A 5,657-nucleotide genomic window follows, 5' to 3' on the forward strand; every position below is an offset into this window, starting at 1 on the left:
CTTTTTTGCATCAAAATATATCATAAAGAAGATGAAAAGACAAGCCATTAGGGAAAGATAGTTTTACCACATATAACTGACAAAGGCCTGGAACCCAATAATATATAGAGAACCCCTTACAAAGAAAAGATAGACAAAACAATAGAAAAATGGACAAAAGGCATGAAAAGGCATTTCATAGAAAAGAAAATGCGAACAATCAATAAACTTATGAGAAGAAGCGCAGGTGAATAGATAAGTAAACTGCGACACATCCTTATAACAAACTATTACTCAGTGTTAGAAAGAAATGGGCAGTAAAGCCATGAAAGGATGTGGGGCAACCTCATAGGCATGTGACTCAGCGAAATAAGCTGATCTGAAAAGACTCCCTATGGTATAATTCCAACTATGTGACCGTGAGGGTTAATTTTATATGTCATCTCGGCTATGCCACAGTTTCTAGACATTTGGCCAAAAATTATTCTAGATGTTTCTGTGAAAATACTTTTTTGTTTTTCTTTTTAAATTTATTTTTAATTAATTTATTTGTGCGTGTGTGTGAAGATATTTCTCAGATGCAATTTAAATCAGTAGGCTTTGACTAAAGCAGATTACCCTTCATAATAAGGGTGGAGCTCATCCAATCAGTTGAAAGCCTTAATAGAAAAAAGACTGACCTCCCCAGTGGAGCAGGGAATTCTGCCAGCAGGTTGCCTTCAGACTCAAACTGCAACTCTTCCCTGGGTCTCCAGCCTGCTATCCTATCCTGCTGGGGCTTGCCAGTCTCCACAATTGTGCGAGACAATTCCTTAAAATAAATAAATCTTTCTCTCTCTTTCTTTACACATATCTTAATGGTTCTGTTTCTCTGGAAAGTCCTGATTCATACAATGACATCTGGAAAGGGCAAAACTGTGGAGGTAGTAAAAAGATCAGTAGTTCCCAGAGGTTCCAGAGGGAGGGAGGGATGAATAGAGGAAGCACGCAAGATTTTTGCGGCAGTGAAACTCTTCTGTATGCTACTATAGTGGTGGATACATGTCATTATACATTCGTCAAAACCCATAGAAGGTACAACACAAAGTGTGACCCCTATGGGCTTTGGTTGATAATGCTGTGTCAATGTTGGCTCATGGAGTGTATTAATAATAAAGGTACCACACTGATGCAGGGTGTTGATGCTGAGGAAGGCTGAATGTGTGTTGTGGTGAGGGGGTTTGGGGGAACTCTCTTGTACTTTGCACCTACTTTTACTGTGAACCTAAAACTTCTCTAAAAAATAAAGTAGGTTAATTTTTTAAAATTGATGAAAGCTCAACTTCATTAGAAATATGGGAATATAAACTAAACCATAATGAGACTACCATTTTAGATCAATCATATTGGGAAAAATAATTTTAAAAATATAGAATGTTATTGAAGATATGTAAGGCACAATAGGAAATTTTATATACTGCTGTTGGGAGTATGTATTGGTACAATCACTTTAGAAAACAGTTTGGCATTATCCAGTAAAGCTGAAGCTGACTTTAGCTACAACCTAGCAATTCTACCGCTAGGCATATATCCTAGAGCAGTGATCCCCAACTTTTTTGGCACCAGGGACTGGTTTCGAGGAAGATAATTTTTCCACTGACTGGGGAGCAGGGTTGAGGGGTGCTCAGGCAGTGATGTGAGCAATGGGGAAGCTGTAGCAGCTGTAAATATACATGAAGCTTTGCTTGCTCTCCTGTCACACACCTGCTGTGTGGCCCCAGTTCCTAAGTTTCATGGAAGACAATTTTTCCACCAATTGGCGGGGGCTGGGGCTGAGTGTAGGGGTGGAGTGGGGAGAGGGGCAGAGCTCAGGTGGTGTTGTGAGGCCGGTTCCTAACAGGCCCGGGGTACTGGGCTGTGGCCAGGGGGTTGGAGACTGCAGTCCTAGTGCACAAGTTCTCAAAGTGTTGTCACCTGATAGCATTAGTACCACCTGGGAACGTGCTAAAAATGGAATTATCAGGCCCTATTCCATACCTACTGAATTAGAAACTAGGGAGGGGAGCCCAGCAACTATGTTTTAAGAAGTTATCTAGGTGATTCTAATGCATAAAAAAGTTTGAGAGCCACTGTCTTAAAAAGAAAGTCTTGCACATGTGCTCCAGAAGGTAAGTGCAAGAATGTCCAAAGCATTTTTTTGTAATGGCAAAAAATTGAACAAAAGACAAATGTGTATCAATAGAAAAAAATATAAATAAATTGTGGCATTTTCATACAATGTAATACTATATAAAAGTGAAAATAAATAATAGTGCCTTAGTTTGTTTTGTGCTGCTATAACAGAATATCTGAGACTGGGTAATTTATAAAGAACCGAAATTTATTTCTTACAGTTATGGAGGATGGGAAGTCCACGATTGAGGTGCTAGCATCTGGTGTCTGGTGAGGGCCTTCTTACTATATACTCACATGGCATAAGGTCAAAGGGCAAGCTAGGGAGGAATGCTGTGTCCTCACATGGCAGAAGAACAGAAGAGGGTGAACCCACTCCCACAAGCCCTTTTTATAATTAATCCATTCATGAGGGTGGAGTCCTCATGACCTAAACACCATTAGGTTCCACCTCCCAATACTGTTGCATTGGGGATTGAGTTTCTAACAAATAAATTTGGGTGGGACACATTCAAACCATAGTAGACAGCTGTAAGCATGAACATAGATGAATTTCTCAAAATAATTAAGAGTAAAGAAACAAGATTGCAGAAGAATCCATAAATATAACTCAATTTACATAAAGTTGAAAACATGCATAAATAAATAATACATAGCTAGGGATAAATATTTATGAAGTAAAATTGTAAGGAAGAGAAAGAGTGATTAGAGAAGAATGATAAACACAAATTCATGGTTGTTATCTCTGGGAGGAAAAAAAGAGGATGCAGTTAGGTTGTGGCACAGATGGCCTTCTAATGTATTGGTAATATTCTATTTTTCAAGCAGAATGGTGGATACATAGGTATTAATTTTATTTTTCTTCAGAACTTATGTTTACATATATATCACATATTAGTTTATATGTATAAAATATTTCATAATTTAAAAGCTTAAAAAATAAAGCCTATATCAATCATCATATACAATAAATGGCTCAAGGAAATAATTTTGTTATTGCTCTTTTTTTAGGAGATGTGGAAAAATGGACCCCAACTTACATAAAATCTACTTTAATTTCTTCATTCCAGCATGGATGAGATCCACTTGCAGTATGGGTTTGGTATACATTATGCTGAAAAGAAACTTCCACAAAAGGGTGTACAACATTCTGAAACACATAATAAACACTGACTAGACTTTTGTAATATTTTATATAGTTGATAAAGGTAGAAGGCTAGGAAATTATTTGGCAAATGTATGGCTAAGTTTTTCTAGTTTTTCAAACAGCCATTATTCATTCATTCATTTAATGAACATCTACTGGTCCTATTCTATATTAGGTATTTTTCTAGGATCTAAAAATAAATAGAATGTTCCCTTAGGGATTTCATGGTCTATTAGGGGAAAATCAACAGGTAAACAAATAAGAGCAGTGAAATGTGAGAAATGAAATAGGAGAAATATATTCAGGGTGTAAGGATTACTTAGGAAGGGGAGTGATTAACTTTCTAGGATGAGGACAAAGAGGGCATCACAGAGAAAATACTGCTCGAGCTTGGGCTTTGAAACATTAAGTAGTATGGTTCACTTGGCCAATAACATGGAGATGCATGGAGGCCATTCCAGGCAAAGGAAACAACTAGCAGTGGCCTTGTAGAACAAGTAGTAGTGTGATACAGCTGGGGAGTAGAGAGAGATGAGGCTGATTGGTAGGCAAGGGTCAGATCATTGAAGATTGTGTGGTTTCTAAGGACCTTACTCTACAGAACCTGAGAGCACGGAAAGAAATGGTTAAAATTACATTTTATAAAGAACACCTTCACTGTGTTACAGAAAGCCAAGGAAAATAGAGATGAAGAGACCAATTAAGAGCCAATTGCAATTCAGAGCAAATATAATCAATACTGTACTTTATAGAAGTGTTAAATACTTATCTCCTTTAGGATCTCATCTGAGGCTACTGAACTGATTGTTTCTTTATTTCTGAGGCAAGATATAGGTGACATCAAAGAATTAGGCATATCCAAGACTCTTTAAGAAAAACAATATAGAAACATATACCTAAATTAGTTTTCATATTAGTTTTGGTAGAAGTGGGTGCGGTTTTTTTCCTGTACTTAAGGAGATATATAATTCAGTTATTCTGGATCTTATAGAGTTTGCTTTGGATTGTCACATTGTAGGTAGATAGAGCTAAACATCTGATAATCGCTACTTAGGAAGAGTGCTTCCTAAGTGCTGACATGGATTAGATCCAATCTATGATAAAATTTTCACTGGTATTCAGCAAAAGGAGAAAAATAAGGCAAGTGATACTTTGAGAATATATCCTTCTTACTTTTTTGGTGTTACAATATTTTTTCTTTTACATAATGATGATTACAGAAAATGGTGGTGACTTTATATGTCCTTATTGCATGAAACAGCGTATGAAATGTACATTCATTTTGAGAATATTGTATTCAATTAGATGAATAAGGTTATAGTTTGTAAAACACAGGCAAAACCTTTACGACATTTTAACTATAGATTAGTAGCCAGTAAGCAAACTGTTTTTCACAGGTAGAATTCATGGGTCGTGGTAAGCATAAAATAATCAGGTAGAGCACACGTGTGTTAAACACAGATAGAGAAGGATATCTAATATTCCTGAGGCACTTGGGCACTAAATAGTCATAATATATAAATCATACATGACATTAAATATATGAGACACTAAATATCCTGGATATACTAAACATGCTTGAGCGTTCATATTCGGTATACCTTAATTTGACCATCTATTGGTGATATCCATTCTAGCCCCACATATCTCTGCCCAAGAAACACAAACAAAACCCCACTGAGTGCATACAGAAAGGATGAGTGAAATCCTACTTTTGTAGAAGTCACCTAAAATAACAGGTCAAAAGCAGAGCAGGGTGTAAATATAGCAATTCTAATTTCATAAGCTATTCCACATTTCCCTCACAGCTTTCCTGGAACATTTCCTACAGCGAAATTAGTGTCCCACCTACTTTCTCCAGCTTTATGCTTCCAATATTGAGAGGGTCAGTGGCATGGACTAGGGCAGTTGGCAGCAGAAGCTTCAGAATTTTCACAACAGGGAATATGGACAAAAGGTATTTATTTGATATAGCATGAGAAGGTGATCACGGGAAAACACCCCAAAAATATACAAGTTAAAGTTACTCTGGAAATCTCAAACTTCAGAAAACTTAATATGTGGCATTGACAGTAGGTCTGACTATCCAAACGAAAATTTCAACTTTCATTCATTTTATGTATCTGAAATATCAATCAAGTACAAAGTTTTACAAATAGGACAGCATGGAAATTTATCACATTTAAGACAGATCTTTTGTGATTCTAAAAATTGGGGCATATTATCTTACCTATTAACCATTGTTTTCCTTGTAGGAATATTATAGGCCCTCACTATTCTGATAAGAATTTTAAGATCTCCATCAGAGACAGTTTGTGCTGTGACTTTTTTCCTTTCTTTCCTCTGAGGCTTTAACTTTCTTCGTGGTTCAACAAACTTA

The sequence above is a fragment of the Propithecus coquereli genome, unplaced genomic scaffold, assembly GCF_000956105.1.
Source record: "Propithecus coquereli isolate 6110/MARCELLA unplaced genomic scaffold, Pcoq_1.0 Scaffold440, whole genome shotgun sequence".
In the NCBI taxonomy this organism is placed as follows: domain Eukaryota; kingdom Metazoa; phylum Chordata; class Mammalia; order Primates; family Indriidae; genus Propithecus; species Propithecus coquereli.